This window comes from Orcinus orca, chromosome 3, assembly GCF_937001465.1.
Source record: "Orcinus orca chromosome 3, mOrcOrc1.1, whole genome shotgun sequence".
NCBI classification, from domain to species: domain Eukaryota; kingdom Metazoa; phylum Chordata; class Mammalia; order Artiodactyla; family Delphinidae; genus Orcinus; species Orcinus orca.
This window is the reverse complement of record NC_064561.1, coordinates 37,642,606-37,667,389: the sequence shown is the minus strand read 5'-3', so window position 1 is coordinate 37,667,389 and position 24,784 is coordinate 37,642,606. Positions and strand designations below refer to the sequence as shown.

Sequence of the window (24,784 nt, the reverse complement as noted above, 5' to 3'; positions counted from 1 at the left end):
AACCAAAAGGCAAGCTATCCTCTTACAGGAAATGTTTGCAAAACATATATCTGACAAAGTGGTGTATCAAGAATAAAAAACTCAATTATAACAAGAGAAGCAACCTAATTTAGAAAGTCTACAAAATATTTGAACAGATACTTCACAAAAGAAGATAAAATGAATGGCCAATAAGCACATGTAAATGTGCTTGATACCATTAAGTATCAGAGGAATGAAGACTGAAACCACTTACACATACACATTAAGTTGGCTAAAATTAAAAAGAGTGACAATATCAAGCGTTGGGATGAATTTGGAATAAGTGGGACTCTCATACAGTGCCAATATGAGTGCAAAATAGACAGTTGGCTTGAAAGAGTTTGGCAGTTTCTTGTAAAGTTAAACAGATACTTGCCATAAAACCATACAATCCCACTTCAGAAAACTAGTATTTACCCAACAGAAAAGAAAATATGTGTTCATCCAAAGACTTGTATTTACCCAACAGAAAAGAAAACATGTATTCATCCAAAGACTTGAATATATATATTTACAGTAACATTGTTCATAATAGTCAAAAACTGGAAACAGCCACTATGGAGAACAGTATCGAGGTTCCTTAAAAAACTAAAAATAGAGCTACCATATGATCTAGCAATCCCACTCCTGGGCATATATCTGGAGAAAACCATAATTTGAAAAGATACATGTACCCCAATGTTCATAGCAGCATTATTTACAATAGCCAGGACATGGAAACAACCTAAATATCCATTGATGGAGGAATGGATAAAGAAGATGTGGTACATATATACAATGGAATATTACTCAGCCATAAAAAAGAATGAAATAATGCCTTTTGCAGTGACATGGATGGACCTAGAGACTGTCATACTAAATGAATTAGTCAGAGAAAGACAAATATCATACAATATCACTTATACATGGAATATAAAAAATGGTACAAATGAAACTATTTACAAAACAGAAATAGAGTCACAGATATAGAAAAGAAACTTATATTTACCAAGGGGGGGGGGAAGGTGAGGGAGGGATAAATTGGGAGATTGGGATTGACATATAGACACTGCTATGTATAAAATAGATAACTGAGAGAGGAACCAAGATGGCGGAGTAGAAGGATGTGCTCTCACTCCCTCTTGCGAGAACACAAGAATCACAACTAGCTGCTGGACAATCATCGACAGGAAGACACTGGAACTCACCAAAAATGATACCCACATCCAAAGACAAAGGAGAAGCCACAATGAGATGGTAGGAGGGGTGCAATCACAGTAAAATCAAATCCCATAACTGGTGGGTGGGTGACTCACAGACTGGAGAACACTTATACCACAGAAGACCACCCAATGGAGTGAAGGTTCTGAGCTCCACGTCAGGCTTCCAAACCTGGGGGTCTGCAACAGGAGGAGGAATTTCTAGAGAATCAGACTTTGAAGCCTAGTGGGAATTGATTGCAGGACTCTGACAGGACTGGGGGAAAGAGAGACTCCACTCTTGGAGGCCACACACAAAGTAGTGTGCGCATAGGGACCTAGGGGAAGGAGCAGTGACCCCAGGGGAGACTGAACCAGACCTACCTGCTAGTGTTGGAGGGTCTCCTGCAGACGTGGGCGGGGGCTGTGGCTCACTGTGGGGACAAGGACACTGGTAGCAGAACTTCTGAGAAGTACTCCTTGACGTGAGCCCTCCCAGAGTCTGTCATTAGCCTCACCAAAGAGCCCAGGTAGGCTCCAGTGTTGGGTTGCATCAGGCCAAACACCCAACAGGGAGGGAACCCAGCCCCACACATCAACAGTCAAGTGGATTAAAGTTTTACTGAGCTCTTCCCACCAGAGCAACAGTCCACTCTATCCACCACCAGTCCCTCCCAGCAAGCCTCTTAGACAGCCTCATCCACCAGAAGGCAGACAGCAGAAGCAAGAAGAACTACAATCCTGCAACCTGTGGAACAAAAACCACATTCACAGAAAGACAGACAAGATGAAAAGGCAGAGGGCTATATATCAGATGAAGGAACAAGATAAAATCCCAGAAAAACAACTAAATGAAGCGGAGAAAGTCAACCTTCCCGAAAAAGAATTCAGAATAATGATAGTGAAGATGATCCAGGACCTCAGAAAAAGAATGGAGGCAAAGATCGAGAAGATGCAAAAAATGTTTAACAAAGACCTAGAAGAATTAAAGAACAAACAAACAGAGATGAACAATACAATAACTGAAATGAAAACTACACTAGAAGGAATCAATAGCAGAATAACTGAGGCAGAAGAACGGATAAGTGACCTGGAAGACAGAATGGTGGAATTCACTGCTGTGGAGATAATAAGAAAAAAGAATGAAAAGAAATGAAGACAGCCTAAGAGACCTCTGGGACAACATTAAATGCAACAACATTCGCATTATAGCGGTCCCAAAAGGAGAAGAGAGGGAGAAAGGACCAGAGAAAATATCTGAAGAGATTATAGTCGAAAACTTCCCTAACATGGGAAAAGAAATAGCCACCCAAGTCCAGGAAGTGCAGTGAGTCCCATACAGGATAAACCCAAGGAGAAACACGGCAAGACACATAGTAATCAAATTGGCAAAAATTAAAGACAAAGAAAAATTATTAAAAGCAGCAAGGGAAAAATGACAAGTAATATACAAGGGAACTCCCATAAGGTTAACAGCTGATTTCTCAGCAGAAACTCTACAAGCCAGATGGGAGTGGCATGATATACTTAAAGTGATGAAAGGGAAGAACTTACAACCAAGATTAATCTACCCGGCAAGGATCTCATTCAGATTCAATGGAGAAATCAAAAGTTTTACAGACAAGCAAAAGCTAAGAGAATTCAGCACCACCAAACCAGCTCTACAAGAAATGCTAAAGGAACTTCTCTAAGTGGGAAACACAAGAGAAGAAAAGGACCTACAAAAACAAACCCAAAACAATTAAGAAAATGGTCACAGGAACATACATATCGATAATATGTTAAACGTGAATGGATTAAATGCTCCAACCAAAAGACACAGGCTTGCTGAGTGGATACAAAAACAAGACCCATATATATGCTGTCTACAAGAGACCCACTTCAGACCTGGGGACACATACAGACTGAAAGTAAGGGGATGGAAAAAAATATTCCATGCAAATGGAAATCAAAACAAAGCTGGAGTAGGAATACTCATATCAGATAAAATAGACTTTAAAATAAAGAATGTTACAAGAAACAAGGAAGGACACTACATAATGATCAAGGGATCAATCCTAGAAGAAGACATAACAATTAGAAATATATATGCACCCAACATAGGAGCACCTCAATACATAAGGCCACTGCTAACAGCTGTAAAAGAGGAAATCGACAGTAACAAAATAATAGTGGGGGACGTTAACACCTCACTTACACCAATGGATAGATCATCCAAAATGAAAATAAATAAGGAAACACAAGCTTTAAATGACACAATAGATGAGAAAGATTTAATTGATATTTATAGGACATTCCATCCAAAACCAGCAGATTACACTTTCTTCTCAAGTGCGCATGGAACATTCTCCAGGATAGATCACATCTTGGGTCACAAATCAAGTCTCAGTAAATTTAAGAAAACTGAAATCATATCAAACACGTTTTTTGACCACAACACTATGAGATTAGAAATGAATTACAGGGAAAAAAAAGTAAAAAACACAAACACATGGAGGCTAAACAATACGTTTCTAAATAACCAAGAGATCACTGAAGAAATCAAAGAGGAAATCAAAAAATACCTAGAGACAAATGACAATGAAAACATGATGAACCAAAACCTATGGGATGCAGCAAAAGCAGTTCTAAGAGGGAAGTTTATAGCTATACAAGGCTACCTCAAGAAACAAGAAAAATCTCAAGTAAACAATCTAACCTTACACCTAAAGGAACTAGAGAAAGAAGAACAAACAAAACCCAAGGTTAGCAGAAGGAAAGAAATCATAAACATCAGAGCAGAAATAAATGAAATAGAAAGAAAGAAAACAATAGCAAAGATCAATAAAACTAAAAGCTGGTTCTTAGAGAAGATAAACAAAATTGATAAACCATTAGCCAGACTCATCAAGAGGGAGAGGACTCAAAACTATAAAATTAGAAATGAAAAAGGAGAAGTTACAACAGACACTGCAGAAGTACAAAGCATCCTAATAGACTACTACAAGCAACACTATGCCAATAAAATGGAGAACCTGGAAGAAATGAACAAATTCTTAGAAAGGTAGAACCTTTCAAGACTGAACCAGGAAAAAATAGAAAATATGAACAGACCAATCACAAGTAATGAAACTGAAATTGTGATTAAAAATCTTCCAACAAACAGGGGCTTCCCTGGTGGCGCAGTGGTTGAGAATCTGCCTGCCAATGCGGGGCACACGGGTTTGAGCCCTGGTCTGGGAAGATTCCACATGTCACGGAGCAACGGGGCCCATAAGCCATAACTGCTGAGCCTGCGCGTCTGGAGCCTGTGCTCCGCAACAAGAGAGGCCGCGACAGTGAGAGGCCCACACACCGCGATGAAGAGTGGCCCCCGCTCGCCGCAACGAGAGAAAGCCCTCGCACAGAAACGAAGACCCAACACAGCCAAAAATAAAAAAATAAATAAAATAAAATAAAAAAAAAAATCTTCCAACAAATGAAAGTCCAGGACCAGATGGCTTCACAGTTGAATTCTATCAAACATTTAGAGAAGAGCTAACACCCATCCTTCTCAATCTCTTCCAAAAAATTGCACAGGAAGGAACACTCCCAAACTCATTCTGTGATGCCGCCATCACCCTGATACCAAAACCAGACAAAGGTACTACAAAAAAAGAAAATTACAGACCAATATCACTGATGAATATAGATGCAAAAATCCTCAATAAAATACTAGCAAACAGAATCCAACAACACATCGAAAGGATCATACACCATGATCAAGTGGGATTTATCCCAGGGATGCAGGGAGTCTTCAATATACGCAAATCAATCAATGTGATACACCATATAAACAAATTGAAGAGTAAAAACCAGATGATCATCTCAATAGATGCAGAAAAAGCTTTTGACAAAATTCAACACCCATTTATGATAAAAATTCTCCAGAAAGTGGGCACAGAGGGAACCTACCTCAACATAATAAAGGCCATATACGACACACCCACAGCAAACATCATTCTCAATGGTGAAAAACAGAAAGCATTTCCTCTAAGATCAGGAATGAGACAAGGATGTCAACTCTCACCACTATTATTCAACATAGCCACAGCAGTCAGAGAAGAAAAAGAAATAAAAGGAATACAAATTGGAAAAGAAGAAGTAAAACTGTCACTGTTTGCAGATGACATGATACTATACATAGACAATCCTAAAAATGCCACCAGAAAACTCCTAGAGTTAATCAATGAATTTGGTAAAGTTGCAGGATACAAAATTAATGCACAGAAATCTCTTGCATTCCTATACACTAATGATGAAAATCTAAAAGAGAAATTATGGAAACACTCCCATTTACCGTTGCAACAAAAAAGAATAAAATACCTACGAATAAACCTACCTAGGGGGACAAAAGACCTGTATGCAGAAAACTATAAGACACTGATGAAAGAAATTAAAGATGATAACAACAGATGGAGAGATATACCATGTTCTTGGATTGGAAGAATCAATATTGTGAAAATGACTATACTACCCAAACCAATCTACAGATTCAATGCAATCCTTATCAAATTACCAATAGCATTTTTTACACAACTAGAACAAACCATTTTAAAATTTGTATGGAGATAAAAAGACCCCGAATAGCCAAAGCAGTCTTGAGGGGAAAAAAAGGGAGCTGGAGGAATCAGAGGCCCTGACTTCAGACTATACTACAAAGCTACAGTAATCAAGACAATATGGTACTGGCACAAAAGCAGAAACATAGATCAATGGAACAAGATAGAAAACCCAGAGATAAACCCACGCACCTATGGTCAACTAATCTATGACAAAGGAGGCAAAGATATACAATGGAGAAAAGACAGTCTCTTCAATAATGGTGCTGTAAAAACTGAAAATCTACATGTAAAAGAATGAAATTAGAGCACTCCCTAACACCATACACAAAAATAAACTCAAAATGGATTAGAGACCTAAATGTAAGACTGGGCACTATCAAACTCTTAGAGGAAAACATAGGAAGAACACTCTTTGACATAAATCACAGCAAGATCTTTTTTGATCCACCTCCTAGAGTAATGGAAATAAAAACAAAAATAAACAAATGGGACCTAATGAAACTTCAAAGCTTTTGCACAGCAAAGGAAAGCATAAACAAGACAAAAAGACAACCCTCAGAATGGGAGAAAATATTTGCAAATGAATCAACGAACAAGGGATTAATCTCCAAAATGTATAAACAGCTCATGCAGCTCAATATTAAGAAAACAAACAACCCAATCCAAAAATGGGCAGAAGACCTAAATAGACATTTCTCCAAAGAAGACATACAGATGGCCAAGAAGCACATGAAAAGCTGCTCAACATCACTAATCATTAGAGAAATGCAAATCAAAACTACAATGAGGTATCACCTCACACCAGTTAGAATGGGCATCATCGGAAAATCTACAAACAACAACTGCTGGAGAGGGTGTGGAAAAAGGAAACCTTCTTGCACTGTTGGTGGGAATGTAAATTGATACATCCACTATGGAGAACAGTATGGAGGTTCCTTAAAAAACTAAAAATAGAATTACCATATGATCTAGCAATCCCACTACTGGGCATATACCCAGAGAAAACCATAATTCAAAAAGACACATGCACCCCAATGTTCATTGCAGCACTATTTACAATAGCCAGGTCATGGAAGCAACCTAAATGCCCATCGACAGCCGAATGGATAAAGAAGATATGGTACATATATACAATGGAATATTAGCCATAAAAGGGAACGAAACTGAGTCATTTGTTGAGACGTGGGTGGATCTAAAGACTGTCATGCAGCGTGAAGTAAGTCAGAATGAGAAAAAGAAATATCGTATATTAATGCATGTATGTAGAATCTAGAAAAATGGTACAGATGAACCAGTTTGCAGGGCAGAAGTTGAGACACAGATGTAGAGAACAAATGTATGGACACCAAGGGGGGAAAACCACGGTGGGGTGGGGACGGTGGTGTGCTGAATTGGGCGATTGGGATTGACATGTATACACTGATGTGTATAAAATTGATGACTAAAAAGAAGCTGCAGTATAAAAAAACAAACAAACAAAAAAACAACTAATACTAAAGTTTCTTTGGGTTATTTGTATGGAAATATGTTAATATAAATGTTTCAGCCATTAAAAAAATAGATAACTAATAAGAACCTACTGTATAGCACAGGGAATTCTACTCAATACTCTGTAATGACCTATATGGGAATAGAATCTAAAATAGAATAGATATATGTATATGTATGACTGATTCATTTTGAGGTACAGCAGAAACTGACACAACATTGTAAATCAACTATACCCCAATAAAAATTAATTAAAAAATGAAAAAGAAAACATATGTTCATCCAAAGACTTGAATGTATATATTTATAGGAACATTATTTATAATAGTCAAAAAACTGGAAACCGCTGAAATGTCCATCAACAGGTGAATAGATAAAAAAGTTGTCAGGGTGGAGGGAGGGATAAGTTAGGAGGTTGGGATTAACATATACACACTACTATATATAAAATAGATAAACAACAAGGACCTACTCTATAGCACAGGGAACTGTACTCTATATTTTGTATACCTATACCCACAAGGGAAGAGAATCTGCAGAAGAATATATATACACACACACATATGTACATATATATATGTATAACTGAATTGCTGTGCTATATACCTGAAACTAACATGATATTGTGAATCAACTATAATTCAATAAAAAAAATCTAAAAAGAAAAGTTGTCATATGCTGATACTGTGGACTGTTAGCCATAAAAAGGAACTATCGATAAACAACAGTGTGACTGCATCTCAAGACATGCTGAGTAAAAGAAGTCAAACACAAAAGACTGTTAGACATCATATGATTCAATTTATACGCAATTTCAAAAAAGGGAAAACTGTAGAGACAGAAAGCAGATCAGTGGTTTCCAATGACTAAGGTTAAGAGGAAAGGATTGACTGTAAAGAGGCCTGGGCACAAGGAAACTTTTGGTGGTGATAGCAATGTTCTATATCTTGATGGTGGTGATGGTTACAGAACAATATGCAATTACCAAAAAATGGGCAGAAGACCTAAATAGACATTTCTCCAAAGAAGACTTACAGACGGCCAAGAGGCACATGAAAAGACACTCAACATCACTAATTATTAGAGAAATGCAAATCAAAACTACAATGAGGTATCAACTCACACCGGTCAGAATGGCCATCACCAAAAAATCTACGAACAACAAATGCTGAAGAGGGTGTGGAGAAAAGGGAACCCTTTTGCCCTGTTGGTGGGAATGCAAATTGATACAGCCACTATAGAGAACTGTGTGGAGGTTCCTTAAAAAACTAAATATAGAACTACCATATGACCCAGCAATTCCACTACTGGACACATACCCTGAGAAAACCATAATTCAAAAAGACACATGCACCCTAATGATCATTGCAGCACTGTTTACAATAGCCAGGTCAACCTCAATGTCCATCAACAGAGGAATGGATAAAGAAGATGTGGTACATATATACAACGGAATATTACTCAGCCATAAAAAGGAATGAACTTGGGTCATTTGTTGAGACGTGGATGGATCTAAAGACTGTCATACAGAGTGAAGTAAGTCAGAAAGAGAAAAACAAATATTGTATATTAATGCATATACGTGGAATACAGAAAAGGCTCATACAGATGAGCCTGTTTGCAGGGCAGAGGTGGAGACGCAGACATGGAGAACAAGCGTATGGACACCAAGGGGAGAAGTGGGGAATGGGATGAGTTGAGAGACTGGGATTGACATATATACGCTGCTATATGTAAAATAGAACCTGTTGTGTACTGCAGGGAGCTCTACTCAGTGCTCTGTGGTGGCCTGAATGGGAGGGAAATCCAAAAAGGAGGTGATGTATGTATACATATAGCTGATATACATCACTGTACAGCAGAAACTAACACAACATTGTAAAGCAACTATACCCCAATTAAAAAAAATGCAATTATTAAAAATCAGATTGTATATCTAAAATGGATAAATTTCGTTATATTCAAATTATACCCCAATATATCTGGGAAAAAAACCTCTGATATGTAAGACAGAGATAGGAAGAGCCTTTGAAATTGTAGCAAAGATGGGTGGGCCCAGATTTCACCCCTGCCCTCATCCTGTGAGATTCATAAATAAGCAGCATATCTAATTTTAAATTGGCACACTCAACCATATGTGCCACACCCCATGTACACAGAAATGTACATTAAGTTAAATAATGCAGGTGGGTCCTCTTGCATCCCACCCACTCACTGAGCACGTGCCCTGATGAGAGAGGTGAACAGCTGCGATCCCTCCAGTCCTCAAGCACCTCACCCCACTGAAAGTGATTCCAGTGTGTAAAGACCCATTTTCAACAACATGGTTTCCAGAGGCAACCCAGCCTTAACTGCCCAAGGTGAAAAATAAAATCATATTTATATATAGCTTTTTATGGACAATTTAAAGGATTCTCAAAAGTATTCTTTTTTATTTTATTTTTGGCTGTGTGGGGTCTTTGTTGCTGCGAGTGGGCTTTCTCTAGTTGTGGTGAGCGGGCTTCTCACTGCAGTGGCTTCTCTTGTTGCGGACCATGGGCTCTAGGTGTGCAAGCTTCTGTAGTTGTGGCTCGCAGGCTCTAGAGCACAGGCTCAGTAGCTGTGGCTCACGGGCTTAGTTGCTCTGCGGCATGTGGGATCTTCCCGGACCAGGGCTCGAACCCATGTCCCCTGCGTTGGCAGGCAGATTCTTAAGCACTGTGCCACCAGGGAAGCCCTCAAAAGTAATTTTGACCAAGTATGATTTTTGTTCGGGGCCAACTTCAACGCTAATTTCTACACCAGCTGTGACTTCCTTGAACTTCAAGAGAACCCTAAGGCTACACAGAACAGTCTGTAAACCACTCCATGTCTGGACACCTCAAGTGAGGAACTTGTCACCTCACAAAGCATTCCACTCCATTTTGGACCACTGAACTGTCAATTTTCCAAACGTGGGTCATCTTGCCATGATCTCCACTTACTGGCCCTGGCTCTGCTCTATGGAGCCATGTTGAAAAATCGTCTTTTCCTTGAGAGTTCCTTCAAATTCCTGATAGGTAATGGGTTCACCTCTGGTCTTTTTTTTTTCCTAATACTGAACAATCCTAGTACTAGATTGATTTTTCTCTTCTGTAATCAGTATAGCAATGGCCTGTGGCCTCAACCCAAAATAGATTCTGAATTAGGTGATGGTACCTTGGCACCACCTGTCCTCAAGTGACTTAACAACTTCAGCAACTGCCAAGTACAGGAAGCCTGGGAATATCAAGAGTTCCTGCACTCAGTACATTTTCCCAGCTGAGCTCTGCAGAAGGAGTAGCAGTGGTGAAAGTCTTTGGACCTTTGTCTGACCTCCATCCCCAGACATGTCACTGACCTGCTTTGGGAGGTCACCATCCCTGGCCAGCTCTCTGACTCGGTTCCCATCTCAATGGGACTTTATAAAGTCATGGAATGGAAACGACCTCCCCCGTCCTCACTTCCTTTGCCCCAGCCTCCATCGGAGAGCTATTCAATGTACAGTAATGACCATTAAGAAGCTGCATGTTTATTTTGCAGGCAATCTCGGCTGCCTCCATTGCTGGACTGAGCCCTCTACCAGGCTTGCACAAGCAGCTCTGCTGGGAGCAGTCACGCTTATGAACTGTTCATGGGGTAAGGCCATCGCCGGCTGTCAGCAGCTGAACGCTCCTTACCCTGAAGAGAGAGAAAAGGAAGGAAAGACAAACAGCTCTGAAGAAACGCTTCTGTAAATTTAGCAATCAGAAGGGCTACACAGAATCATCGAATGCCTCTCATTTTGTGAATGCCGTTAGTCAATAGTTCTAGCCTCCGTACAAGGTCCAGTACTCTGTAGGACCTCTCCCACTCGGTGAGTGAGAAAGAAACTAGATTGAGGTCACAGACTTGGGTTCTAATCCTGACTCAGCCTTGAGTTAGCTTCAGCAATGGTTTCTGGCAGTCTCTCCTTGTCTAGGAATGTGCTAGAAGAGCCTATGTGTAGTGAGCCTGTCAAATGCCACTACCAGGATCAAAGGCAAGCGTAACAACAGCAGCATGCAAAGAATGAGAACATTACTATTGGTTACATCTGTTCTGCACTTTACATTTTTCGAGGTTCCTTTCTTCCCTAGAGCTCAGTTGAGACTTTCACCATTTTTCAAAGCAATTAGAGGCAAATAATAGTAACTCCGTTTTAGCCCGATAGGAAACTATGCTGCAGAGGTTGAGATAGTCACTCAAGGTAACATTTAGGGACAGATCTGGGGACTTAGGTCTCCTAATTGCTAATGCTCGGCTCTTTTCATATACTCTCTGCATAGACCCCAATTATTGTCATCTAAATAGCCATTATTTTCAGAACTATTTATTGAATACCTATTAGATGCCAGGGTTTGAGCTAAGTATGTCACACTGTTTACAAACTGAATCATTAGAACAACCCTATGCAGACGAAATACAGATATGAAAACTGAAGCTCAAACAGATCAAATACCTTGCCAGAGTTATTCTCCAATCCATTACAGACTAATAAGTAATCTCGAGCAACAGGCAACCTCTCTCTGTGTCTAACGGGTTTAATGATATCTCCTCCTGGTCTCCCAAGGCTTAGGTAGCATGGGGACCATCTGTGCTAATGGACAGGAGAATGTCTTGAAACATGTGAAGTGACAATCCTTTTCTCACAGCTAGTAAACAGCCAAGCTGGGATTCAAACCCAGGCGTGTACATTTCCAGACTGAGGGTGTAAGCATGATGCTATATGTCATACTAAGTATACACAGAAAAACCCATTACCCAGACCACTCACTGCTGGTCACCTACACAGAAAAAAGGACTCCATGGTAAACACTTCAATCTGTGTTGATTAAGAAAAAAGGTCAGGGACTTCCCCGGTGGCACAGAGGTTAAGAATCCATCTGCCAATGCAGGGGACACGGGTTCGAGCCCTGGTCTGGGAAGATCCCACACGCTGCAGAGCAACTAAGTCCGTGCGCCACAACTACTGAGCCTGTGCTCTAGAGCCCGCAAGCCACAACTACTGAAGCCCGCATACCTAGAGCCCGTGCTCCGCAACAAGAGAAGCCACCACAATGAGAAGCCCGCGCACCACAACGAAGAGTAGCCGCCGCTCACTGCAACTAGAGAAAGCCTGCACACAGCAACGAAGACCCAACACAGCCAAAAATAAATAATAAATTAATTTAAAAAAAAAAAGAAAAAAGGTCAGTAAGTCTTTTGAACCCTTAAATCCCAAAGGGCTGTTCCCTTCATTCTGGACACAGGCAGCAAGGAGTTAACGCTGGGTGATGAGAAAGGGGCTGTAATTACTTTGGCTGCACCAGAGTTTCACCTCTTTCTTGCAAGTCTTTGCTTTTCACCTGCTGAGCAAGTAAGTATCACCAAGGAAACAAGATCTTTTCTTTCCTGTCATTCTGAACTCAAGTGTAGCCACTTCAAATAATGGCAGGAGCTACTTTTGGAAAAGGAAAGGTGGAGGGAGTGAGGGGGAGGTCCTATGTAGGTGGCTATGAAAAGAAAGAGGGAAGAGTGATTTGGAGGACTTCCGGGGGGCGGGGGTTGTCTTTTGGGACTTCCTGGTTTCGGGTTCTGGCTGAGTTCATTGTGGATATCCTATGGCCTTCTTGGCTGGTGGTCTCAGAGTGATAGAAAGGTATGGTGGGATAAGTTTTAATTGCTTTTTAAAAATGTTTATTTCTTCAAAAGTTCCTGAAGCAATCCCCTGGCTGCCCGAAGTCATTACTTCCAGATACTTCTAGTGGAAATTGGAGGATAGGGAATGAAGTGATCATTAAAAATAATTATAATCGTGATGATGATAGTGGGAAGAGCGTGTACTGAATGCTTGCTATATGCACAGCATTTTGCTGAATACTTCACATACATATTTTATTAAGTTCTCACAGCCACCATGTGGAGCCGGCACTACTACTGTCTCCATTTTGTGGATAATAAAACTGCAGCTACGAGTCTCAGGAAATTACCCAACATCCTGAAACTAGTGGGTGGATGGATGGGCAGGTATTCAAACCTGGGCTGTGGTCTGATTACGGGGTTTGAATTCTTAACACCCACACTTACATACAGGATGTGACTTAAGCCCTTAAATAAATAAGTAGTAATTACTAGAGAAAATTGTTTAGAAAAAGACAATGGAAAAAAACAAAGTGAGAAATAAATAATGCCCCTTGATATGAGAAAGGCTGTCTGGGTGGGTTACACTGACTCAGCCAAGATACCTGACATTTATTTTCATTTGTTTTCTAGTTTCGCATTTGTGGGAAGAGGAGATATGTTGAGAGAAGGGAGTTGGAAGCAACAGGAGGTGGTGAGAGAGGCTGATCTCTGCAGGATTATTAACCTATATGCTTTTAGGAACTAACTTGAGGTCCGGTAGCCAGGAGCAACTGGAGTGAAGGCAAACCACTATGATGTTGGCCTCGACCTATGAACCAGGACCTCCAGACAAAGTTGAGCAGTAGGAAAAATATATTGAGCTAAACTTTTCTTTCTTTCTTTTTTTGGCCGTGCCCCATGGCTTGGGAGATCTTAGTTCCCTGACCACAGATCGAACTCGCGTCCTCGGCAATGAAAGCATGGAGTCTTAACCACTGGACCGCCAGGAAAGTCCCTGGGCTGAAGTTTTCATTTAAAACTTATCTCAGATATCATAGGGATCGTAGGATGATAACTAAATGGCATCTCTGAAATCACCTAATTCAGTGTTCTCACGGGGATTTATTTTGCCCTCTGGGGGATATTTAGCAACACGCAGAGGTATTTTTGTTTGTCACAAACTGGGGGAGTGAAGGATCATGCTAATGGCCCGGAATGCTTAGAGGCCAGAACTACTTCTAATCATCCTCCAGTGCCCAGGACAGCTCCCACAGCAAAGAATCATCCAGCCCCAGATATCAATAATGCCAAGGTTGAGAAATCTGTTCTGGTTCAACTCTCTAGAAGCTTAACGGTTAAGATCCATGTTCTATTTAAAAGTTACATTTTATTAGTAAAGTGTAAAGAGAATAAAGCTCCGGAGACGTTTAACCTATCACTAATTGTACCATCAGCCCTGGCTTAATCATGCAAATTAAACAGCTTCTGTGTTGTCCCAGGCAAACCAGAGAGCAGACCAGTATGTTTCTTCCTGGCTAGTGGCTTTCTTTTCTGCCTGGGTTCCCAGAGCCTGAGGTTCCCTGAAGAGGCCTCGTGGGCAGCTGGACCCCTTTCTTCCTGGGATCACTGCAGATCCTCTTTTATGTATATAAATCCAGTGGATTAGGGTCTGTTTCTAACCACTCTGGACAGACTTTCACCCAATTTGGAGAGTAACATTGGGGATATTCTGACTTCTAATTTATTTTTTGAGGGAGACACGACTATCTCTTTGAAAGACCCACTGAAACACCTCAAAGACAGATTAGCTAAGACTGAGGTACAATGACAGGCCTAGTCACTGTCAGTTAGAAGAGAAGTCCGTGTGGATAGTAAAATCAAACTGGGGTTTCAATATGACTGGGAATCATAAGTGGCAAAGGTATGGCTCTGTATCACTGTGGCTCTCATCTGCAATAAGCTGCTCCTTCCTTTTACCCTGGCCGTCTGGAGGGCACTGGGGTGGAGAGCAGAGCAGTAGAGCGGAAAGGCTGTGGGCCTTGGAGGCAGCCTCCGGCTAAGCTCTGTGACCTTGAGCAAATTACTTAACATCTCTGAGCCTCAGTCTCCTCCTAGAGTTGTTGTAAGGCTTCCATGAGTTACCGTGGGTCAGGTCTTAGAATAAATTGTGCCTGGCATGCAGGAAGTTCTCAGAAAGGATTAGCCGCTGCGTTCTTTTTTTTTTTTTTTTTTTTTTGCGGTACGCGGGCCTCTCACTGTCGCGGCCTCTCCCGTTGTGGAGCACAGGCTCCGGACGCGCAGGCTCAGCGGCCATGGCCCACGGGCCCAGCCGCTCCGCGGCATGTGGGACCCTCCCGGACCGGGGCACGAACCCGTGTCCCCTGCATCGGCAGGCGGACTCTCAACCACTGCGCCACCAGGGAAGCCCAGCTGCTGCGTTCTTACCTTCATCATCGTTATTATGCCGGAGCAGTACATAATGGACACCAGCTGATGCTATTCTATATGCTGGCATTCTATGCAAGGTTTCATTCTTTTTTAAAAAAAGGTTTTCTGCTAAAAATAAATCTAGGGACTTCCCTGGCGGTCCAGTGGTTAAGACTTCGCCTTCCAGTGCATGGGGTGCGGGTTCCACCCCTGGTCAGGGAGCTAAGATCCCACATGCCTTGTGGCCAAAACACCAAAATATAAAATAGAAGTGATATTGTAACAAATTCAATAAGGACTTAAAAAATCAATCAATCTGAAAAACCACTGGGCAGCTTCATTTTCACATCAAAAGCTTTTAAGACTCCTCTTATTTTGAGGCATGAATCAAAAGTGTCACATGACTGAGGGAAAAAAACCCAAGGATGCAATGTTAGGCCAAATGATGCGTAGCTGAGGAGAGGGCCTTCCTACCTCTTCTTTGCCCTTCACATTTAAACAAGTCTATGCAACTCTTCACTCACTTACTTTCATTCTTATTTGCTGTCCATCACTGGAGTTTCTTAAAGATATTAGCCAACGCAAATAGATCGCCATCCTGTGTCTCACCTAGATCTGGTAGCTTGGTTGGTGGAGGGTCTTAGAAGAGTAATGGAAACACATATTAAAGATTGTTTACATTTACGGTGATTACATTTCGTGACTCTGAACTGAGTGGGTTCAAATCCTGAGCTTTGCCACTTATAAACTCTGTGACCTTGGCAAGTTATTGAGCATCTCAACCATGGTCTGGAGAGAGTATGTGACTTACCCAAGGTCACACAGAGAATGGCAAAGCTAGAACTGGAATCCAAGGCTCTTTTTTTTTTTAAATTTAATTTATTTATTTTTGGCTGCTTTGGTTCTTTGTTGTTGTGCAGGGCTTTCTCTAGTTGGGGCCAGCGGGGGCTACTCTTCGTTGTGGTGCGCAGGCTTCTCATGGCGGTGGCTTCTCTTGCTGCAGAGCATGCGCTCTAGGCGTGCGGGCTTTAGTAGCCGTGGCACACGAGCTCAGTAGTTGTGGCTCGTGGGCTCTAGAGCGCAGCCTCAGCAGTTGTGGCGCACGGGCTTAGTTGCTCCGCGGCATGTGGGATCTTCCCAGACCAGGGCTCGAACCCGTGTCCCCTGCATTGGCAGGCAGATTCTCAACCACTGCGCCACCAGGGAAGCCCATGGAATCCAAGGCTCTTGACCAAAGATCACAAAGTGGCTGCGCATGGGCTGGGTTCAGTTTGCAGATGGCCTTAGTTTAGACTGCACAAGGTTTTGAAAAATATTTGATTTAGCTGCCACAAAGGACTGGGAGATTTCTCCCGAAACTCTGGAGTTCCTGCTTCTGTTCCGTCAATGAAATAGAAGTCATTATAACATCTACCTCTCAGGGTTGGCGCGAGAACGGCAAATAATCCGCGGCATCTCTTAGCACAGTGCCTCGTGCATAGCATTTGCACAGCGAGCTATTATCATCAGCAGCGTTAAAGCTGGGATTGGAAGATTTCTGTCTCCACTCTGTGATGCTCTCTCCTAGCAACTCAGTTATATCTGCCTCACATCTCTGCATTTGGAACCCATGCATTTAAAACCACTAAAACAGCCGCTAAGTCTGACTCACAGAGGAGCCCTGAAAGGGGTTAGCATGAGGGCAGGAGTTACTCAGCGGGAGGCCGGGGCAGGCACTTTCTAGTGGCTTTAAATTGATCCACTTATATAATCTTCAGAACAACTGCAGGAGGTCACTCAAGTTTCCCAATGTGTAAGTCTTGTTTCTTAAACTACTCTGTAAGTACCTCCAGCATGCGCCTGGCATCCCATACCTTGAAATATTCACCATCACTCACCACCATACTCTGTGGGATGATCGAGGCTGCCTCCTGCCCCACTAGGAAACTGTGGTCTAGAGACGCGAGAGGAATCACTGAAGGTCACACGGTAGGTCGCAAGCCTGGGACTTGAACCTAAGGCTCTTTACCAGTGGGGGCAGATTGGCTACTCACGACTGTTCTTAGTTTGCAGAGGGGCTTAGTTTGGGCTGCACCGCATTTTGAAAAAAAAAAAATTATTTGCCAAAGTTTAAAATACAATTGTGAAATTTTGCATATCTGGATTCTTGCCTTCTTGGAGGGTCTGGCCTCCTTGAGCCAGTCCTACAGGGCAACATTGGCTGGAGCCGAGCAGCCTTTGCCCTTATCTGGGGAAAGAACTCTAGTTCATCCTCATCCCAAGGTCTTGGGGTAAGGAACAACCACCGTTTTCCTATTCTGCAGCCTGTTATGTTACTTAACAAATTTTATTATGTTACTTAACTATTATGTTACATTGGAATTTGTGACTCTGAAATCTCTACTAGTGCCTTTCCAGCCTTTCCCAGGGCCTTCTACAGTACTGGACTAAATTTATCAGACAGCAGCCCTCTGAACAGCCTCTAATGGGTTAAATTGCATCCCCCCGGCAAAGATATGTTAAAGTTCTAACCCCCAGGGCCAGTGCATGTGACCTTACTTGGAAATACAGTCTTCTTTGCAGATGTCATCAAGTTAAGATGAGGTCATGCTTAATTAGGGTGGACACTACTTCAGTATGATGTGTCGTTATACAAAGAGGAGCAGAGACACAGATACAGACCCAGAGGGAAGATGGCCGTGTGAAGCCAGAGGCAGCTGATACGAGCCGAGGAACATCTAGGGCTACCAGTAGGGTGGAAGAGGCAAGGAAAGACCTTGCCCCAGAAGCTTTGCAGGGAGCATGACTCTGCAGACACCTTGATTTTAGAGTTCTAGCCTCCAGAACTGCGAGAGAGTAAACTTCTGTTGCTTTAAGTCCCCCAGGTTGTGGCACTTTGTTACAGCAGCCCTACGAAACTAATACACAGCACTGTCATGCATCCCTTTCATTTCCGGTTCTTAGAGCCTGCTTTTACCTTTGTCCTCCTTCATTTCTGCTTCCCTGTCTCTCTCATCCCTCCTCCAGTACATCTCTATCCTCTTTCTCCCTGTCTGCCTCAGGTCCACTATGGACTTTGAACCTGATTGATGTCTCCCAGGATGAAAAGGACCCTGGACCCACTTCCGAGTTTGGCAAATAGGGAGGTAACACAGGGGAGCGATTATTTGCATGTGTTGATATGGTTACCGCTGGGTGGCACAGTTGCCAGGCTGCCAGAAACAGCTGCCGGAAACCTGAAATCTCAGTGCCGATCACTGCAGTACCACCTTTGGGAGCTGCGAGAACAACAAGCTTGCCCCGGACTTTGTGTGAATTGGCCCAGACACCTCTTCTCCCTCCACAGCATCTCAAAATCGACTCCAGTAGCTTCTTAGCATTCAATGCAGCCCTCGCTGGTGAAGCTTAGACAGGCCGTTCGGTCCCTGCAAAGCAGGGCACTGACAGCTTTTTCCCTTTTCTCTTCCTCATTACTTAATCTGTCCACTTCCTGATACTAATGGATTTTTAAATGAGCCTAGGACAATTGATAGCATTTCCCAATTAAAACCAAATATCCCTCATCCACCCTTTATGCAGCCACTGGGTACGAAGGAGTGCCAGGGAGCAGGGGCCCAGCCAGACATATCTTTCTAGCTGTCCTGCTCTGACCCTCTCCACCTGCAGAGATGCCAAAGCCCCTCTCGTGGGAGCTGGTTATTGCAAAGTTGCTCTGAGATGCAGGAGTGACTTCTAGATGCCAGCGGGAGGAGTGCTGGCTGAGATTTCTGAGCAGATACAGTGATAGTGATAGAGTCAGAGACAGGATTTTTCCCAATCCTCTCTGTTGTCAACTGGTTTCATAACCACTGAATCCAGATGCTGCCGCCCTCTGAATGGGGAGAAATCCTTGTACAGCCATAGTAATTGATAGAAAGTTTGAGAGACAGTGGGCTGAGGGTCTGCAGAAGTAGATCCTCTTATTTTTAATTATTATAAGTGATTATAAATAAAAGAAGGGAGCTACTGCTTATTGAGTGCCTGCTGGGTGCTAGACCCTGTGATTGGCACCTTACATAAATTATCTCTAATCCTTATAAGACCATTTGAGAAGGATAATCTCTCTTTGTTACAAATGAGGAAATAGACACTCACAGAAGTTAAATGACTTAACCAAGGCTGCACATCTAGTAAATGTCAGCACGGAATCTAGGTTAGTCTGAATCCAAAGCCATGTTCTTTCTGTTACTCTAGGAGAGACTTACTGCTACTGGCTGCAGGAAGCGTAAATTTAGTAACCGTATTTGGGGACTGTGCTCAGGGCAACCTTAGAGGGTTGATATACGGTGAAGGTGCAGTGGAGAGTTTATTTACTTACTGTCTTATCGCGGGAGAAGAAATGCCTGAGAGTGACAGCCCCACTACCTACATAGAATTCTATCTTCTCAGACCTCAGGCCCCTCCTACAGAAGTTTCAAGGTTACCCTGAGGGGATGCCTCCCAGAGAGTCCTAGACATGCATGGCAGCAGGAAGGAAGGGGCTGGAGGTTCGCTTTTCCTATTTCTACAATCCAGCTGCCCTCCCCATGCTCCGAGAGTCAACCCCCAACTCCTGTTTCAGTTCCACACCTCTTTCCCACGCCTTGTTTCAGCTATTCCTCACTGCCACCAGGTGGGATGGGGCCCTCTCTTGTCACTATTATCCCTGCAATGCAGAGAAGGAAACTCTCTGAGAATGAAGAAGCTTGCTCAGGATAAACACCTCGGCTAGCTGCGGCACTAGGTCTCAAATCCACATCCTCTGACTTCGTGTACACTCCTGGCAGTTAAAATGGCAGAAGCCAAGATCTTGCATGGCTGTGTGTAGAAACGAGTTCTGCCTTTGCAGCAAGACCGTGGACCCCTGGAAGAAGAATGAGTTCAGCGTTGGGTTTGCTGGAAGAGAGAATAGAGCGCAAGTGAGCACACGTGAGGGTCACAGATGGAATCCTCTAGCCAGCCAACTGGCCAACTACCACCAGAGACAACTCAACTAGGCCACATTCTATCTCATTTCAACATGTCCCACCTTTGGCATTCTTTAAACCTGACTGAGGTTGTTGAGCTCCACAAAAACTAAGTTCCTGGATATCAGTGCAAAGAGCAATAGGGGAATTAAACGTCCTTCTTTCTCCAAGGCTACAGATGATCTCCAATCTTTCATGTGCAGGCAGCAGTAATGGAGATTGCAGAAGGAATGTAGCTTGTAATTAAAGACGGAGAGTAAGAAGATGTTCTGAATTGTTCTGCTGTGGTTGCGCTTATGCACCTGACGGTGGAGTCTACACAAGATCTCATTCTAGAATCCCTCGTCATGTTCTAAGCTAAATGTGTAACCTTCTCATAGTGTTCCAGACCTATTTCAAACTCTGGGCAAACACACATACCAGTCTCACACAAAAGCTTAACAAGTGCCCTTCTAAAAACTTAACATGACTTAACCAACTTGGCTACTTTGTAACCAACCAAAATGGTGCCAAACTTGTGGCTCCATCACTAACCATCATTTAGCAAATGGCTATGCCATTCACTCAGTTGTCCAACAACCTGGCTTCATTTTTCAATTCTCTCTCTTTCATGTTCAATAACTTCTGTTGGTGCTAATTTATAGAATTTCTAGAATCCACCCACGCCTCTCCACTGCCACTCGTCTTATCTAACCATCACCCACGCTCTTGTCTTTAGAGTGTCTCCCTCGTTCCCTCCACCACTACTGTTTGGCTCTAGGACCATCCTGTACTCTGCTGCCAGCACAACTTTAGGTTACAAACCTGCTTAAAACACTATCATAGGGACTTCCCTGGTAGCACAGTGGTTAAGACTCTGCGCTCCCAATGCAGGGGGCCCCGGTTTGATCCCTGGTCCGGGAACTAGATCCCACATGCGTGCTGTAACTAAGAGTTCATATGCCACAACTAAGGAGCCTGCCTGCCGCAACTAAGGAGCCCAGGTGCCACAACTAAGAAGCTGGCAGCCGCAACTAAGGAGCCTGCCTGCCACAACTAAGACCTGATGCAACCAAATAAATAAATAACCAAAAACTACAACGAAAAATCCACTATCATTAATCCTCATCATCTTCCAGATAAATACAGGTGAGGAAATAGACACTCTCAGAAGTTTAATGACTGAACAAAGACTGCATACCTAGTAAGTGTCAGTGTTGAATCGAGGTAGTCTGAATCCAATCCATGTTCTTTCTGTTACTCTAGGAGTAATTTATTGCACTGGCTGGAGGGAGCACAAGTTAAGTTAACCATATTTGGGGACTGTGCTTATTTATTCATTATCTTATGTGAGTGGGAGAAGAAATGCCGGGAGTGGTAGCTCCATTACACACAGGGAATTCTACCCCCTTCCCTCCTCCTGCCCCCTAAAAAAACACCAGTGTCAGTGCCACCTACTCCCATTGCCCCCGTACTTATGCCCTGGAATAATCTGCCCCTTATATTTTAATTGCCTGTTTAGTTGTCTTTCTCTTTCAGACAGAGAGTTCTGGGAGGTTGCAGACTGTTCATTATTAAGCACCACACCAGGCATGTGGTGGGCACTCAATAAATACTTATTACTTTCTTTTCCTTCCCTCTCAGTTTCATTGGTACTGAACACATCAGTAAACAGCTAGCTCCTCTCCAACACGTCCCCGGCGTCCTCTAGGCTTTGCATTCCCCCTTTATCTCCCTCTCAGGTTCTCCTGTCCTTTCTTCTCAGAAGAAGTTGTTTCAGGCTCATGCCATGAAATGTCGCTTCAAAATATTTAACAAAAAAACAGAGAGAAGCTTGGTGTTATTTTCTTTTTTCCCTCAAGTCTTCCATAGTGACAGGATGAACTGAGCAGTAGTGGAGCTGCGTTGCCATGGTAACCGATAACGGTCTAGTCCTTTCACTTTCTTTGTAGGCGAAATATATATCTCTTTTTCTATAACTAGCAAAAGATGAGGATTTTTCTTATCGTCTACTAGATACCTAATAGCCCAAAGGACTCATTCTCAATTACCCAGTGCTTGCACTCATTCTGGAAACTCTTTGCTGCTGATCAAAATGATCTATCAGAACCGACACTGTCACTGGTACCATCCTCTTGGTTGTCACTCTGGAGCCCTACGGAGGCTCGGCAGGTCTGGAGGAAGAAGTGCTTGTGTACATGTGTGCACACACGCCTGTGTGTCTGTTTGTGGTAGGAAAGGTGTGTTTCAAATTTTTGTCATGTTTGAACTAGGTCATTCCATCTAATAATTTAGGGACCCTCTGTACACAAAGTCTTTGCTGTAAAGATCAGAAGAAGATTCTTGGAGGCCCAGGATCAGTGTGCATCCTCCAACTGGCTACATGTGTAGGAGTGAAAGACGGCTGCTCAGAGACAGCTTAAACTCTAAGTAGGGCAGCCACGTATCCAATCTTAAATTAAAAAAGAAGATCTTCACATAAAAAGTCATTTGTGCATGTAAGAGAAAGAGAAAGATAAACTAGAGCCAATTCCAGCTCCAGGGGGACAGATCCCCCTCGTTTTTTCTTCCAGAAAAAAGAAAAAATACGATTCCTTCCTTTAGATTTCCCTGGGTCGTTTCTCATTGGGCTGCCAGTGCTATGATGTGGGCATGGTGGATTACCCTGAGGTCCAGAGAGGCTAAATGACCTGCCAAAGGTCACAGAGCAAGTTCATGACAGGCTTCATGAAAATTCAAGTTTTCAAACTTGGAATCCTAAACTATCCTACCCACCATGAAAGGACTCCCTCTCAAGAGACAGCTGGGCCTTCTGATATTAGCCACCTCCTTTGCATCCTACCTCCAATGGCCATAATGTAAATATTCATGGAAAAAGCCTCTGAGGTTAGACATTTAAGTGCAAGAAAGTTGGTAAGTCTTCTAGAAGATTCTCTGTATGGACTCCATACTCATACTGTGAGTCGAGTTTGCTGCTGCTGCTCTAATCCCATTTACTTTCCACAGCAAGCCAGCTTGGTCAGTACTAATGTGATCCTTGTTTTAAAAATGAAGAAAGAAACTCAGAAAGGTTAAGCTCCTTGCCCAAGTTCAAGGAGTTAATAACTTGTAGAATCAAATACGAAGAAAAGAGAAAGGGGAAGAAGGAAGGGAAGGAAAGGAAGAAAGGAAAACTCTTCCAGGTAAATATGTACCTGTGAAGTTCTGGGCCCTGTGCTATGCACTTTCACATACAGCATCTGATTTAATCTCAGAGCATTTAATCTCAGAATCTGAGTTAATCTCAGAGCATCCCTGTGAGGTGGGTATTTATCCTATGCCGGAGGAAACTGAGGTTCAAAGAGGTTAGACTGCATTCTGGATATCACGCAGCGAGTAAATAGCAAGGCAGGAATATCAGCCTAGTTTGAACTGCTCAGGCAAAGCCTGTGCTCTTAACTTTTGCAAGATGCTGCCTCCAATATCTGGCATTACTGACATAAATTCTGAAAAGCTACAGGGGAACAAACACTGTGAAACAACTTTAGGACTGAAAGAAAGATAGGAGATGCCCTTAGCTCCCTATATATGGACACAGGGGGTAAGAACACAGGAATTCTCAGAGTTCAACACGTGTTTTAATATGTTCAGTGTAATGGACTGAGAGTTGGTGAAAGGGCATGGCTACCCACCACTAATCAGCTGTGTGATATTGGGCAAATTGTCCACCCTCTGGGCTTCTATTTCTATAAGTGAAATCTGGTGGTTGGGCTAGATCAGTACTGATCAGCAGAGAGACTTCCAATCACATGCCAATGCTGATTAATTAATATGTAGTGGTCGCCTGGACTGCTGTGTTGTGAAGGATTCTGAGGCTGCACCTATGCCATGATCATCAGGGATCTTTACCTTGGGCATTAGAGGTGGGAGTGGGGGCATACATGTCATAGTTTTGCCATTGCAACACTGATGAGTAATATACATTTGTAGTTTTATCATCTTTGTTTATTCACTCAGTCTCTTGTAAAGCAATTTCTATTTTTGAGCTGTAGTTGCCTCAGCAAGAAATTCTCCTACTCTGTGTGTATCTCTATGGTCAAGCTTCAAGACCCCTCCCCCCAATAAAAAGATCCATTAGTGAGGAATTTGCTGAAAAAACCCACCTTCATCCTTTCCAGCTCCATGATGATTTCATGGACTTCAATCATTCCAAAGTTTTGCTTGTATCTTTCCAGAAGAAAGAACCTTGAAAACTTCAGTCTATCTCTTTCTTCTTAATCATTACAATGATAGAAGAATGATGACAGGATAGGAGGAAGCGCTTTTTGATTTGTTGAAAAATGTAAGCTTTATCACTTTGGAAAGGAGGCACCTTAAAGGCAACATGACTGAAATGGATAGAAGCACAACCAGGAAAATCAGAGGAATGGTGGGCTTTTCATGAAATACACAAATACAGTGATGAAGAAGGTTTTTGGAAAACTTAATGGAGAAGTGTACTTTAGGACAGAAGATTCGAAAGTGTGATCTGAAAAACATACGGGAT

General features: G+C 42.5%; 1 protein-coding gene across 3 annotated transcripts in view; it reads right to left on the bottom strand.

The window, feature by feature from the left end:
* ATP10B (ATPase phospholipid transporting 10B (putative)) overlaps window positions 1-24,784 on the bottom strand; it is a 310,749-nt gene that overhangs the window by 168,935 nt on the left and 117,030 nt on the right. The gene's annotated exons all lie outside the window — the stretch shown is intronic.